At 45.1% G+C, this 16,905-nt stretch overlaps 1 protein-coding gene across 6 annotated transcripts in view; it reads right to left on the bottom strand.

Moving 5' to 3' along the window:
* The window catches only part of EXOC2 (exocyst complex component 2), a 123,354-nt gene extending 107,482 nt beyond the window's left edge, over positions 1 to 15,872 (bottom strand). The window contains exon 1 of one of the 6 annotated variants that reach the window (XR_009733060.1): positions 15,452 to 15,778. The gene's annotated coding sequence lies outside the window, so the exon portion shown is untranslated. Of the gene's footprint in view, positions 1 to 14,801; positions 15,347 to 15,451 lie in introns of those variants that run through there. The other 5 variants (XM_061399015.1, XM_061399019.1, XM_061399018.1 and 2 more) reach the window with 5 other exon arrangements.
* Positions 15,873 to 16,905: the final 1,033 nt, after the last annotated feature.

The raw sequence follows: 16,905 nt of genomic DNA, 5'->3' as shown, positions 1-16,905 counted from the left end.
TTTAGTGAATTATATTTAGTGGAACAATAAAAACTACATTGAAACATTTCTGGATATAAGGAAGCACTATAATACTACATTCTGTCAATGATTTATTCTGTAGATACAATGAAAGTTAGAATCTAAGTGTTTTCTTGCTTCTCAGCACTGTTTCTCTAAAATAAAGAACTGGAAGAAGCTGAAATAAATTCTAAACTTGATGCCTTTTTTTTTTTTAATGTGAGGTACTGGTTTACCACAGCGTTATCATTTTGTGGCAAATAAATTCCTTCCTACCTATAAGAAGAAAGGACATCACACAAGGACAATAAGGGTATCTTCAAAAAGGTTTCAGACAGTCATTTAAATTTTATCTTTTTAGGTAATAGATCACATGGTTATCTAGATATATTTTAATAAACCAAAAATATTCCAAGCTATAGGTCTCTGAATGAAGCTTTGATAGAACAACCTCAAAAACTGAATATCTATTAATAGTGTGGAGATCTGGGCTCTAAGCTGGGCTCTGGCACCGACAACTGAAAGCCCTTGGTTACCTCCATGTGCCATCAAACAGTTTTCTCATCTGTATATAAGGCGGTTGGATGAGATTACTCTTAAGGTCACTTTTTAGCTCTTGATTCTATGAAAGTCTTACTAATTAGGACAAAGGTTTTAAATTCAATTACTAATGTAAGACTATAGAAACTGGCCTTCCTAGCTTTTAACAATTAAACTATAATAAAAGCACGTTGTTATTCATTTAAAACTTCTTGTACTTATTATAAAACATTTCTATATATCAGAAGAATCTGAATTTTTAAGATCTTATATTACAATGTTAGGGTATTTGATAGCCTAATTTTTTTTTTATAGTAAGTACTCATTTAATTCAAATAATTTCACTCTCGTATTTCATCAGTTCTTGAAATATTCTAAGATCTCTGAAATTTGGATGCATCTTATAATTGATGGCATATCATGGTTAAATTAGCAGTTTTTCTTTCTTTAGTGGTATGTAAAATAATTGTACATACTACAAATAGGTAGCATCTAAGATCCAATATAATATGGTATCAACGATAGAAGCCACGGGAAACTGTAGCCCAGCTCTCTGTGAGCGAGACACTGCCTTGGCCTTGGCCTTCCCACTGTCCTTTCCAGCTCTGCCTCCAGCCATGGTCTCGGCCGCTCGTGCCCTCGGTCCCGCCGAGCCGCCGCCGCCACTAGCGCAGCACCGACCGCCGTTGCCGCCGCGGCCGCAAGAGCCCAGACAATCTGATAGCCTAATTATCCCTTTCATTTCTGAAAGTTATATTGCAAAGAATCCAAAGTTATCTTTGCAATATAACTTTACTGTCTAGGCTGCAGAGCTTTTACAGATACTTCTAGAAATAAATTATTAAAAGTAAACCACTATAATGGGCTGCCCTGGTGGCTCAGACAGTAAAGAACCCACCTGCTATTGCAGGAGTCATAAGAGACGTGAGACGCAGGTACAATCCCTGGGTTGGGGAGATTCCCTGGAGAAAGAAGTAACAATTCACTCCAGTATTCTTGCCTGGAGAATTCCAGGGACAGAGGAGCCTAGCAGGCTACAGTCCATGGGGTCGCAAAAGAGTAGGACACAACTTAGCAACTGAACAACAGCAACAAACCGTAATAACAGTTACCACAGACTAAAATATGCAATTATTCATTTTTAAAGACAAACCACAGGTTTTTTTCATTTCCCCAGTTTCATTAAAGAAGGAATAGAGAAAGAGATGAACAGAGAGAGGGAAGGAAGGAGAGGGGATGTATCATTTAGGTAAAAAGAGAGAATTTAACTATAGCGTAGAAATTCTCATTTAATTAATAAACCAAAGGAAAATGTGGAAAAGATACTAGAAACAAGCATGATATGTCATTTCTGTGTGATGGCACAATAAAAAAAATACAGATCTTATAATTTTCTGTGTTAAAGATCTGTTTTGCATTTTTTACCTTTCATTTAAGGTCTATAAAAATGCCCACAAGGTCAAGGAATTTTAAAGCATTAAAAGTAGTTTTTAAAACAATCTTCACAAACAGCTTTGAAAATATTCACCAAGCACTTGAGAATAACTCAGGAATCGGAAAGTAAACAGCTTCACAAAGCTTAAAATTTCACTCTGAAATGGTTATGCATTATTAATTTTAAGACACTACTTTTGAAAACAACAGTTTAATTGTCCTATATTATAACCTGCAAGAATAAGAATCTATTCAAAACCAAAACAGACTGCAGGAGCCAGACTTCATGGGACTTGCCTAGGTCTTGTGTTTCTGTGTTCTTTTCAAAACACCAGGAAAGGAATTCAGAAATCAGCAAGTAAAATAAATTAACAAAGTATTTTATCACCAAATCTAGTAGGAAATTATTCATTACTGATAGAAATAGAACTGTGGGAATTTACTGAGTATGTAAAAATAAAGGCTGCCAAGTTAGTGTTTATTGCCTTATTAACAAATGAACATTCAAAGTCAAAGAATATGAACCTCCCCTCTTCACAAGATTTTAACTCACTGTACTAGCCTTTTATGATCTCTTCTTCCTCTTCTTAAACTAATAAAGCAATAAGAATTATTTTCTAAATAGAATACTGGAATACCATGGGGAAAACAAGGGAATTTGGTTTACATAAATTACCCATAAAAACATCTTGGTCCACATCAACTTGACTGTTTCTTTGAATCCCTGTGTGAATAAGCAGCGCTGGGCCCCAGCTCTGCCCACCGTGAGCCAACACCAGCTTTGGGGTGCCCTGGAGGCTGCACCCAGCCCTGTCAGCCATGGGCCCCACCCAGTGGTGGGCTGGCATCAGCTCAAGGACCCCCAGGACCCTGCAGAAGATACTCAGGAATCTGCTCTACCCACCAGGGAACCCACTGGGCCCAGTCTCCGCCCAGGTCTGTAAATACAAATCTACACTAGTTTCAGGCTCCTCAGTATTCCACTGTATGGGTACATCATCAAAACGGCATTCAGATGGCTTCTGATTTTTTGTTATTGGACCATAACAATGAACACTTGACCACAAAAGATTTTTGCACATTTACCCAGCTATTAATATTTCCTTTCAAAACATTCAAAGAGGGATTGCTGCCAAAGAGTGTGACATGAATACCAAACTGGCCTGCACACTATCATACACCCTCCCACCAGCAATGGTGGGCGGCAGCAGCCCGTCTAACCTGCAGCTATCTGACAGGCAAAGCATAAGCGACAGTTTCAACCTACACTGTGTGTGATCCCATCTTCAACCCCTTTGCACCTTTTTATCAGGTTTAACTCCCTTAATTACAAACCTCTAACGCGAATGCTCACTCCCTGCCACACTGCCCAAGTCTCCCAGTCACTACTGTTCTTCACGTTGCTTATGGCGCTCCTGAGAGCTTCCCAGGTGCTGCAGCAATACAGAACCCACCTGCCAAGCAGGAGACGCAGGTTCCATCAATCCCTGGGTCAGGAAGATCCCCTAGAGAAGGGAATGGCCACCCACTGCAGTATTCTTGCCTGGGAAATCCCATGGACAGAGGAGCTACAGACAGTCCATGAGGCTGAAAGAGAGTCAGGCATGACTTGGCAACTAAACAATAACAACGGTGCTCTTGGCCCTCCAGAGATTTTTAGTCTTTTAACAGCAAGCCTACTGACCTTTTCTTTGCTACTCTACAGTCACGCATTCAAAGTCAAGTCCCCTTATTTTAATGCTGTTTTACCTTTAAGATTATCTAACTCATTTGGAATCCAGTTTAGAGTACTGAGAATAGCTGGCTGACCACAATACCATCTCACCAAATAACCCAGCTCCCCCCACTGACCTGAATGCCGCTCTCATCACTGACGAAGTTCTCGTTTCGAGTCTGCTTCTGGACCGCCTTTCATCCTACTGATCTAATTTGCACGATGACATAATTTTACATTATAATCAATTGTCTGACAGTACGATTAATCTTTAACAAGTTACCTTAGCCAGAGCACACAGATACTGGTCCAGATGAACTCTAAAATATTTTATTTCATTGTAAAACTAATCCTACCAGGATTTGGATGGGAAGTATCACCACCCTGAAACACTTTATTATTTTTTCGTCTGTGTCTACTGACTCAAGTTCCAGTAGAGAAGGGGTTTTGTCTGCCCCATATACTGCTGTATACCCAGAATGCAGAACAGAGTGTCATACGATGAATGCTTAACACATACTTGTTAAATGAACAAATGTATCAATTACACAGAATTTCTGGGTAATTTCAGAACAGTTAAAATATCTACAACGTTGAATCTTCCCACATACTCATCTCTTTTAATGACTCAGTTCAGTTCAGTTCAGTCGCTCAGTCATGTCCAACTCTTCTCGACTCCATGAATCACAGCACGCCAGGCCTCCCTGTCCATCACCAACTCCCACAGTTCACTCAGACTCATGTCCATCAAGTCAGTGATGCCATCCAGTCATCTCATCCTCTGTCGTCCCCTTCTCCTCCTGCCCCCAATCCCTCCCAGCATCAGAGTCTTTTCTAATGAGTCAACTCTTTGCATGAGGTGGCCAAAGTACTAGAGTTTCAGCTTTAGCATCATTCCTTCCAAAGAAATCCCAGGGCTGATCTCCTTCAGAATGGACTGGTTGGATCTCCTTGCAGTCCAAGGGACTCTCAAGAGTCTTCTCCAACACCACAGTTCAAAAGCATCAATTCTTCGGCGCTCAGCCTTCTTCACAGTCCAACTCTCACATCCATACATGACCACAGGAAAAACCACTGGCCTATAAAACCATCTCATTCTAGTACCATGTTGGGTATAATTATTGGGTGTGATCTGGGTATTATTTGGGTATGATTATTTCCTTCATGATCATGAAAGTGAAAGTCGCTCGTTTGTGTCCAACTCTTTGCAACCCCATGGACTACACAGTCCACAGAATTCTCCAAGCCAGAATACTGGAGTGGGTAGCCTTTCCCTTCTCCAGGGGATCTTCCCAACCCAGGGATCGAACCCAGGTCTCCCACATTGAAGGCAGAGGCAGATTCTTTACCAGTTGAGACAAAAGAGAAGCCCTAACCCTAACCATGATTCTGGGTCTGTAGTTTATAAACCTGAATGATTCTGGGTCTACAGTTTATAAATCTTAAGACAATTTTAGTGTATTTTTCAGAAAGTCAGTTATTTTGTTCTGATTTTCAAGTTGACTATCACACTACTTTCTCCCAGAGCCATGGTTCTATTGTGTTCTTCATTGCCTTGAGCATCTGTAAACGTGTCTTCGTGGCTCGACTCATCAAGACTTTGTTTTAATGACCTTTTATAACAGTCCTGATGTAAGCTATACATTCTATCTTCTTTTTCAGGAGCAACATTACTAATTCATTTCTGACAACTTCAACATGTGTTAATTCCTCTTCCTTGTATTTTATTTTGCTTTTCTATCTGTCTGGACTGAACACTTAGTTAATTTGTTCTAATCCAATATAATTCTCACTCTTGATGCCCCACAGGTAAGGATTTTTTTCCTCTGGCTTACTTCAAGATGTTCTCTTTGTGATTCTCTGCGGTTTGAATGTAACATGGTCAAATGCAGATTTTCTAGCACTGATCCTGCCTGGTCTTCTCCAAGCTTCCTGGATCTGCAGATTGTTTAATACTGGAAGAATCTCAGTCACTATTGTTTCACGTCGTTCCACAGAGAGGCCCTCATGCAAAGGAGACTCACCTACCTGCTACCTAGACCCCACCCCCCATGTTCATCCCTCCACCCTGTCCCCTAAACTGTATGCTGAATAAGAAAACAACAACAACAAAAACCCTTTAAAGTGGTTTCTAACAGTAGTTCCTTATGAGGTCACAGCGAGAAACGGGCCAACAGTAGCTGGAGATAATCCACAGTGGTTTTCTGTTTTGGTCACAAGACCCCTTAAACTCTTTTTTAAAAAAGAGAGGGGGTACCCCCCAAAGGGCCTTTGGTTTATGTAAGTGATAGCAATTAATATTTACTTTATTAGAAATCAAAACCTGTAGGATGCTTCAGGGCTTCCCAGGTGTTGCCAGTGGTAAAGAATCTGCCTGCCAGTGTAGAAAACTAAGAGATGTGGGTTCAGTCTCTAGGTTGGGAAGATCCCCTGGAGAAGGAAATGGCAAGCCGTTCCAGTGTTCCTGCCTGGAGAATCCCGTGGACAGAGGAGCCTGGCGGGCTACAGTCCATGGGTTGCAGAGCGTCGGACATGACAGAGCACACACACAACACAGGATGCTTCAGTGGCTTTTCTACTTCTAGTGTGGAAAGCTGAAAAAGCTCATAATGTCTACACTCTAACTCCTTTCCTTTAAGCTAAGTGATTGGTCCAACTTTGCCAACAAAGGTCCGTGTAATCAGAGCTATGGTTTTACCAGTAGTCATGTACGGATGTGACAGTTGGACTATACAGAAAGCTGAGCACTGAAGAATTGATGCTTTTGAACTGTGGTGTTGGAGAAGACTCTTGAGAGTCTCTTCGACTGCAAGGAGATTCAACCAGTCTATCCTGAAGGAAACCAGTCCTGAATATCCATTGGAAGGACTGATGCTGAAGGTGAAACTCCAATACTTTGGCCACCTGATGTGAAGAACTGACTCACTGGAAAAGACCCTGATGCTGGGAAAGATTGAAGGCAGGAGGAGAAGGGGATGACAGAGGATGAGATGGCTGGATAGCATCACCGACTCAATGGACATGAGTTTGAGTAAACTCCGGAGTTGGTGATGGACAGGGAGGTCTGGCATGCTGCAGGCCATGGGGTCGCAGAGTAAGACAAGACTGAGCGACTGAACTGAACTGAAGTGATTGGCCTCAAAGTGATGCCACGAATTAGCTGACAGGGTGATACTCTAAATGTTCTGAAAAGAATGCAAGACCAAGAGAACATTTAAACAAAGTGGTTAAAAAAAAAAAAGACATAGGTAGGCATACGCGTGTGCGTGCACACACACACACACATATTTAGCTAAATATTTGTCATTTCAGAATACTTACTGCCAGAAACCTTTTCTATAAATTTTAAATTATATATATATTTTTATATATACATATTACATGTACTTATATATTGTAACTTTTATAATACATGTATTTAGCAACTAAATACATAAACTTAGCAACTAAACAACCAAAAATACCTATACACACATATATATGGATGTAGGTGTGTATACACACACACATAACACAATACACAAAGCTTCCATGGGATAGCTTCCTGACCAGATGTTTAGAAAAGCTGCAGCCTACATAGCAAGCGACCTTCCTGGACAAGACCCTGTTGTGAAGAAAGAGCAAAACCTGCCCAGCTGGCAGCAGCTCAGCACAGAGAGCCTTGAGTTACTAGGGAAGCCCCAGAGAGCCTCCAGGAACAGGTAAGCCTGGTCCTGACCTTGGAGGCCTGGGACCCCCAGGAGTGACACCGGGCAAGCACCACTGTCCTTCCTGGCCCCTGGGGCCACAGCCAACCTGCAGGTCCAGATGCAGGAAACAGGCCGGCCACCTCAGCCAGCTGTGTTTGAAGAGTATCAGTTTCCTCAAAGTGGGCCTAGAAAGTCCTAGAAAAGTGCCCCAAAGCTGGCAAGAAGTGACTGACTCTTATTTCCTGCAATCAATTGAACAGAAATTCAACCTCTAAGCTAGTAATTTATATGAGCACTTTCAACTTTTGCAAATAAAAAAATATAATTCCTTTTTAATAAAATTAATAATTAGATAATCTATACACTGGTAAATATGTTACTATATAGTTTATATATATATTGATTTTTAGAATGTACAGAAAAAGTTTAGCATTCTAAAATGCTGAACAGTTTGATTAGTAATGGTAAGACATTAGAGATTAGCTTGTCCACAGTCACAGGTAGAGAGCAGCAGAGTTGAGATTCAAAACCAGGCCTCTGGGCCACGATATTCGATTCTCCATGTGATTTTTTTTAATTTTTATCATGGAAATTTTAAACATACGTAAAAGAACAGAGCCCAGCATAAGGAACCTCCCCATTCCCATTTTGTCCATTTTCAACCACATCTCCTCCTCAACATATGTTTACGCTGTTTTCAGTGAGCGCTTTAAAGCAAATCCCAGGTACACCGTCTTACCCATAAACACTTCAGTGTGTGATTCTGTAAAGGGATACGCTAACTGTGCTTAAGAATTCCTGGGAGCATCAGGTTATCACTATCACCACAAACACAGAACCCCTCAAAAAAGGACACAAAGAGGAAATATAGGATTGCAGCACTTAAAAAAAAAAAAAAAAAAAAAAACTTCTGACATAGCTAACTTCTAAAATCTTCTGATTGTGGCTCAGACGGTAAAGAATCTGCCTGCAATACGGAGACTTGGGTTAGATCCCGGGGTTGGAAAGATTCCCTAGAGAAGGGAATGACTACCTGCTCCAGTATTCTGGCCAAGAGAATCCCACGGATTGTGTAGTCCATGGGATCACAAAGAGTCGGACACGACTGAGAGCCTTTCATTTTCAAGGCCAGGATGGAAAGCAACCAAGGGACAGGAGGGAGGCTTTTCTTCTCAGATCATTTACCGAAGCTCAGGGCTAACATCAGCAGGGAAAGCAGAACAACCAGCCACCTATATGAGCTCCTCTGGCAAGTGTCAATGGCCCAGCCTTTCCTTCCTAACAAGCATTGGCAACACTAACTCCATCCCAGCAAGACTGCTGGGAAGAGGAAGAAGTGAAAAGTGGAAAACCCAATACCACCAACAGTCTACTTGTGCTCACTTAAATCACAAGACACTTAACCTTCTCTGCGAGAATGTTCAGGAATGATTGAGGAATGCAATTGAGAAACTATTGCTCAATTATTTACAATGAAAAAATTAGGGGAAAAAGATATTGTCCTAAATTTATATTACTGCATAAAAACAAAGTTTCATTTGTCCCATGGTGACATGGGCTCAGCACAAGTACTTCCATATGGGGCCTGTTGTCTCTTTTTTTTTGATAGTCTTGACTTGTCAGATCTTTACTACATAGTCTTTACTTGTGTAATCTTTACTATGAATAGGTCAATATGACTGTTAACAAATATAACTACAGTAAATGGGTATGCCAAAATCACTGTAGATTTTCAAAAAAGGTCAAGGAATCAACTGTCAGTTTAAACTGGTCACTTTTATTGAAATTGTTAAACATGACAGAATGTCACTTAACTCCCAGATTCCTTTACATGAGTAGAGCTGGATTAATTTGACCCAAATTTTACATAATACCTTTCCCAATTTCTAAAAATGCATCAACTTCGTCACTTATCTTAAAACTTCTGCTTTAACTGCCTAGCTCTACCTCAAAAGAAACTTCCCCAAGGCCACAAATCTTGACACAGTGAAAGCAAAATCCCGCCGCACTCAGCAGCGCCATCATTTCTGAGCCTGGGGATCAAACGGGGAGACGCCTCCGGAGGAGGCTGCAGCCCAGCTGTGAAGGATGAAGCTGCGGCAGCGGAGCCGGCTTAGGAGGAGCTCTGGGCTCAGTCCCGGCATCTGAAGCAACGTAAACAGTCGTGCTCCCTCCCATCCAGCCTGTTAGCAGCCTCTCGGCTGAGGGAGACCACACACTCGGACCACACAGCGCCAGCTCAACTCGCACGCAACGTCCACCAGCTGTCACTGGGGGGAGGGGAAGGCAGGAGGAGACGGGCGGAGGGGAGGGGCGTCCACCAGTGTCACTCCGGAGGGAGGGAGGGGAGAGGGAGACGGGCGGGGGCGGGGCGCGCCGCCGAGAAGTGCGGTTTCCTGAGAACACACGCCGCCAGGCCCGGTGTGGCCTTGACCTGCACTCCCCCAACCAATTTAGTAGCTGATGAAGGATTAACAAAGCATCCATTTACCATCAATTAACCTCCTGTCCATCACAGGTCAAAAGAGAAAATTACCATTATAAAAGCCTTTCATTAAGATAAAGACCGATACGTTTTCTTATAATCTATAATAAATACTTAAATAAGGGCACATTCTTTTAGATTTATATTACCGTTGATTTTAACCTGCCTTCCTCTTTTCCTTTAATGAAGCACACTACAAGAATGTGAAGTGTTTCTGTAACAGAGGTCAGAAAACTTTAATTCTGAATTTTTTCCGTATTTCACTGTGGCACAATCTTTAATTTTCCAAAAGACTTACTGGTACAATAAAAGACAGTAAATGGTTTTTTACATAACTTCAGACTAAATATACATAGAAAAACATAACAAGTAGTGGCATTAGGGGAGAAAAAGCAGAAAATGTAAGCCCAAAAACAGGATTAAAAGGATTTAAATCAATTTTAAAGGATTAAAGCACTTTTTTAAAACTATTTAGTATGGAAGAATTTTTATCTGAATGCAGACAAGAAATGTGAACAAAACAAGGGATCAGGTGACCTTTCCCAGTCAGGTGCTGAAACAGAGAAGAGGGCAGGCACAAACTGTAGAAGAAAGGCCACTGCTGAGGACACCACATAAACATCTGTCCCATCACTTCATGGCAAAGAGATGGGGAAACAAATGGAAATAGTGACAGATTTCATTTTCATGGACTCCAAAATCACTGCAGACAGTGACTGCACCCATGAAATTAAAAGATGCCTGATGCTTGTTAGAAAAACTATGAAAAACCTAGACAGTGCTTTAAAAAGCAGAGACATCACTTTGAGGACAAAAGTCCACATAGTCAAGCTATGGTTTTTCCAGAAGTCCTATATGGATGTGAGAATTGGACCATGAAGAAGGCTGAGTGCTGAAGAACTGACGCTTTTGAACTGTGAAGTTGGAGAAGACTCATTAGAGGACAGCAAGGAGATCAAACCAGTCAATCATAAAGGAAATAAACCCTGAATATTCATTGGAAGGACTGATGCTGAAGCTCCAATAAATTGGCCACCTGATTCGAAGAGCTAACTCATTGGAAAAGACCCTGATGCTGGAAAAGATTGAGGGCAGGAGGAGAAGGGGATGACAGAGGATGAGATGGTTGGATGCTATCACCGACTCAATGGACATGAGTTTGAGTACACTCTGAGAGATGGTGAAGGACAGGGAGGGCTGGCACGGTGGAGTCCATTGGGTTGCAAAGAGTCGGACACAACTGAGCAACTGAACAACAATAATGCAACAAAAGTTATCATACACCCCCTGCCTAATCACAGCACTTTACAAGCGGTAAGGTCCTAAACAATTCACAGAAGCAAAACTAAAGGCCAACCTTGCCAAAAACAGGCCATTGGCAAGAGGCAGAGGGCCAGCTCTTCAGGGTTGCAGGACTCCTGAGAGCTACCCTACGGCAGGCACACCCTAGGTTGGGCCGAGGACCTACACTGTGCAGCTTACATTCTAACAAAGATCCAGGCTTCCTGAGTCCCGCGGTCCACCGTCCTTTCCATACTGGCACCAAGCTGTAAGTGGGAAAGAGCAAGCAGAAGGAACCACTAACACCAAAACCAAAACTTAATCCAAAATGTATAGTCCACCCCAGTCTTAAATGCCACAAACAGTATTAAAGGAACTCAGCAGTGGCCACAGGACTGGAAAAGGTCAGAGTTTTCATTCCGATCCCAAAGAAAGGCAATGCCAAAGAATGCTCAAACTACCACACAATTGCACTCATCTCACATGCTAGTAAAGTAATGCTCAAAATTCTCCAAACCAGGCTTCAGCAATATGTGAACCATGAACTTCCAGATGTTCAAGCTGGTTTTACAAAAGGCAGAGGAACCAGAGATCAAATTGCCAACATCCACTGGATCATGGAAAAAGCAAGACAGTTCCAGAAAAACATCTATTTCTGCTTTATTGACTATGCCAAAGCCTTTGACTGTGTGGATCACAATAAACTGTGGACAATTCTGAAAGAGATGGGAATACCAGACCACCTGATCTGCCTCTTGAGAAACCTGTATGCAGGTCAGGAAGCAACAGTTAGAACTGGACATGGAACAACAGACTGGTTCCAAATAGGAAAAGGAGTTCGTCAAGGCTGTATATTGTCACCCTGCTTATTTAACTTATATGCAGAGTACATCATGAGAAACGCTGGACTGGAAGAAACACAAGCTGAAATCAAGATTGCAGGGAGAAATATCAACAACCTCAGATATGCAGATGACACCACCCTTATGGCAGAAAGTGAAGGGGAACTAAAAAGCCTCTTGATGAAAGTGAAAGTGGAGAGTGAAAAAGTTGGCTTAAAGCTCAACATTCAGAAAATGAAGATCATGGCATCCGGTCCCATCACTTCATGGGAAATAGATGGGGAAACACTGGAAACAGTGTCAGACTTTATTTTTCTGGGCTCCAAAATCACTGCAGATGGTGACTGCAGCCATGAAATTAAAAGACGCTTACTCCTTGGAAGAAAAGTTATGTCCAACCTAGATAGCATATTCAAAATCAGAGACATTACTTTGCCCACAAAGGTCTGTCTAGTCAAGGCTATGGTTTTTCCCGTGGTCATGTATGGATGTGAGAGGTGGACTGTGAAGAAGACTGAGCACTTTAGAATTGATGCTTTTGAACTGTGGTGTTGGAGAAGACTCTTGAGAGTCCCTTGGACTACAAGGAGATCCAACCAGTCCATTCTGAAGGAGATCAGCCCTGGGATTTCTTTGGAAGGAATGATGCTAAAGCTGAAACTCCAGTACTTTGGCCACCTCATGTGAAGAGTTGACTCATTGGAAAAGACTCTGATACTGGGAGGGGTTGGGGGCAAGAGGAGAAGGGGACGACAGAGGATGAGATGACTGGATGGCATCACTGACTCGATGGACGTGAGTCTCAGTGAACTCCGGGAGTTGGTGATGGACAGGGAGGCCTGGGGTGCTGCGATTCATGGGGTCGCAAAGAGTCGGACACGACTGAGCGACTGAACTGAATGAAGCTTTTGAACAAACGCAGTACAATTTTCCAGGAAAAAAAACAACAATACACAAACAGCCTTATTAAGTCAGTTCCAAACTCCTCTTCCTGAACTCCAGGCATTCCATAATCTAAAATGCACTCACATCTCAGCCCTGGGCCTCTGTTCCTAGTAAGCCAGCCAGACATTCATGTGCCTTCTCTCCAGAGGGCCACATTCTCCCCCATTAGGGTCTGATTTCCCTGCTGCTGCTGCTGCTAAGTTACTTCAGTCGTGTCCGACTCTGTGTGACCCCATAGACGGCAGCCCACCAGGCTCCTCTCCATCCATGGGATTTTCCAGGCAAGAGTACTGGAGTGGGGTGCCACTGCCTTCTCCACTGATTTCCATGAAGCCTTCCCAATTCCTCCAACCCCAAAACATCCTCTCCCCTCTCCGAATTCCTATTGTATTTACACTGAATATTGCAGCTTAGTTCTTGGCTATTTAATGGAGAAGACAAAAATATCCCCTTCTGAATCCAGACCACTTTTATTTCTAACATGTGTCAGACATATGTTAAAATTGGGAGACACAAAAATGACTAAGACTAATCCCTGTCTGGCAAGAGCTTCTTCTTTTGACAGACGTGTAAATAGCTACAACCCCTAAGATAACACAGGACAAGTGCTAAGTGGTTACAGGATCCACTGATTTGGAAACTTTCAAAGCAGGAAACTCTGAGATAATCTAGTTTTCTATATTCTCAGGAACAAGGAAACTGAGGCCCAAAAAGACTGCTGAACAGCTCAGCCCACACTACAAAGCAGGGAGTGGCAGCACATGGACCCGGAGGTGGAGCTTCAACTCCACCTCCAACTTTCCAGACTGCAGTCTAAGGATGCCTGCAGGTGTGTCCACAGCTCCAAGGCGTGTAATTTCTCCACAGTCGCTGTAAGTTTGTGTGTTTGTATCAATATTTCTTTTAAGCTAACATAACAGTGTGGAAAATCACATGACTGTAACTCAATACTTCCACCACGCGGTCTTACCGGGGGACCATGCACTCCAGGGGACCCAGGAACACCTTCCTGGGAATCTGAGAACAAGCAAGGCCCTAGCACACTGCTCACCAGAGTTACCAGCGTTACTTCCCATTCCAGTCCATCTAAAATCCTCTTAAATCCTAAATTTAGGCCAATCTAAAATTGGCCTAAAACTCACCTACTCAGCAAACATGTTAGCTCCACTCTGTGGAGGTGCTGATCTAGGAATCCTGGCTAGATGAGATGAGTAGACTAGAGAAAGGGTGAAAAGTAATGGAGACACTAACTGTACAAGGATGCCAGGCCTGACACTAGAAATTGTTCTATATGTATTCAAGGACTGCCTGTGCAAAAATGTTAAGTACTAATTTCATTTCCCACTAGGTTTATCCATAACAGGCTCTCAAATTTTCGTGGAATGAATGTAAATTTAACTTGTCAGGTTAATATCTTTTAGAGAAGTAATTTTCAAAATGATATTCGGTTTAGGAAATTAAATACCTGAAAAGATCATTTTCTGAAACTTCCAAGCATTGTTCCATGTTACACTGGGGGACTCTGTTTAAAACCACAAAATTTTTACTCAAGCAGACAGAAAAGAAGATTTCGGTACTAAGCACACATCACCCTCTTTCTATTGTCTCCCTTTGGGTCAGCAACTTTTAACACAGAGGTCCCTTAGGAAGCTTTCTGCTTCCAATCCCAGTGCCCTAACACCAAGCCTGCCTAGAAAATAATCAAAATATTACTATGCATTGGAAAAGGAATCCACACAACCTCGGCTAGAATTAGCTTTTCAAAACAGTACACTCAGATGAACTCGCTAAGATTTTTTAATATTTTAAAAAAATTTTTCCTTATAAGTTTACTCAGACTGAAAAAAAAAAAAAAAAAGACGTTTTCTCACACATATTAGCAGGAGCAGTCTTCAGCGATGTAAGAAAAGCTTACTTCCATTCAGACAGCTGTTTCTTAGGAGAGTACACAAGAGTTCGGGCCCCAGGGCCTCACTGCAGGCTGTCACTGGCCGATAAACGCCATTTCAGGCTACTTACACAAGCATTCTGAGCTTCCGTCTCCCCGTCTGTAAAACGCGGATGACACCGTCAACCCAGAGAAACACTGACGGGCACCGAGTAAGTCTCAGTACAGCTCTCCAGTGACGCAACCGAAGGAAACAAGCAAAACCTGCCTCTGGGATTCGCTCTTCACCAATGATTACTCCAGCTTTACAGAGTGACAGGTAAGCAGGTGCGCCAAGGGGCAGGAGAGGCCAACTGCAACCCATCCCCGAGCGTCAGCCCGCTCCTGGGGCGCTAGCAGAGAGGAGGGGCCGGACTCCGGGACGCCCGCAGCTGCCCAGGAAGCTGGGCCGGGGCTCCAAGACCCTCTCGGTTCCCTGGTAGGCAGGGCTGGGGCTCCGGGACGCCCGCAGCTGCACTCCAACAGTCCGGGCTGCAGGGCGACTCGGGCCTGACTGCGGCTGCCGGCTCCCCGCCCGCCGCCCGCCGCCCGCGCCCGCGGCAGCCTCTCCAAGGCCTTGGCCCCCACACCTACCTGCAGGCCCGCACGGACAGGGCCCCGCGCCGCGGCGGCCAGCGGCCCGCACCCTCACTTCCGCCGTCGCCGCGCCGAGGGCGTCGATCGGCCGCGCGACCGAGCGTCTAGCGCCCGATGACCGGGCCTCAGGGGCGGGGCGGGGGCAGGAGTTGGGAGACGGTTGGGAGCCGAGGGCCCGGCCGCGACCCCGGTCCCTCAGAAGCCACGGACTGACCCGCGTCTGGGCAGCAGCGACACGCAGCCCGCGAGGGCGCGGTGCTAGCGGCCAGCAGCCCTGAGCGCGGACACTCGGGCTCGGCCGCCGGCCCGGACACGGAATGACGGCCCTCGCGGGCCGGGCCAGAGGAAACCGGCTGCCTGACAGGGAGCTCCGGCCGCGGGTCGGCCGGAAATGACGCGCCGCCCCGGACGCGGCGGGACCGGAAGGGAGCATGCTCTTCCGGCCGCCGGGCTCGGCGCGCGTCCAGGGCTGAGGTTTGGCGGGGCGGGCCGGGGCCTCCGCCGCTGCCTGCCCGGCCCTTTTCTCCACGCGGCTGTGTGGTCACTCCAGCGGGTGCCCCAGCAGATGGGCCCGGGTGTTGCCCCGGGCCCTGGGGTGTCGCGGTGCTGACCGCGGTAGAACGGCGCGCTGCGTCCGCCCCGCGGTGCAGCCGGGGGACCGGGCCTCCCTTCCCGGAGGTCAGGCAGAAGCTGGTGGCTGGCGGTTTCCTCAGAGCCGGATACGGGCTCGGGTTCGGGTTAGTCTCCCGTGACGGCAGGGCTCGAGCAGGCGCTGAGCGTCGCTCATGGTGTCTGCTGCATTATCCCATCTGCTGCTGGCACCTGGGACAGGCCTTTCAGAGGGAAAGCGCTGTGACAGAGGGGCCGGCGTCGCAGGACGCACTGCCCTGCCCCGCATCCCGCACCAAGAAGCCGCCATCCCCCTGGGATGGTAGAACGGCCTCAAGGGCACGGCTGTGGCTCCGGCCGGGAACAGCGTCTTGCAGCGCTGGGTGCAGTGCTGTGGGCCACAAGGACTCCTGTGAACCGCATACCACACTGGTGCTGTGTCTCCAGTAGAGCCCTGGCTTCCGCGGCAGGGAAGGATGCTCTGCCAGGGCGTACGAAGGTCCCCTCAATCCTAAGCCCTCTCCTCTGGGCTCCTTATACAGGCGACAGAGAAATGACCCTTCTAATTAGGGGAAAATCGGGGCAGGGAGGGATACTTCTGGACTCAGGGCGCTCCCTGGGCATCTTTTCTGTGCCTGGTGATTCCAGCAAATGGGTGAAGCAGCACCCCTGGCAGGGCAGACATGGCAACAGGAGCTCAGACCCCACCAGGACAAAGGTCTGGTCTCATGGTCAAGCAAGCAGCCTAGGCTGGCTGGTGGAGAGTGAGGGAAATCCAGAATGAGTGGTAAAAGAGGAAGATAAATCTGGCCCCAGGCCCATAGCTCCACCTGTCAACACTC

The sequence above is a fragment of the Bos javanicus genome, chromosome 23, assembly GCF_032452875.1.
Source record: "Bos javanicus breed banteng chromosome 23, ARS-OSU_banteng_1.0, whole genome shotgun sequence".
Lineage (NCBI taxonomy): Eukaryota > Metazoa > Chordata > Mammalia > Artiodactyla > Bovidae > Bos > Bos javanicus.
This window is presented reverse-complemented; position numbering and strand designations above follow the sequence as displayed.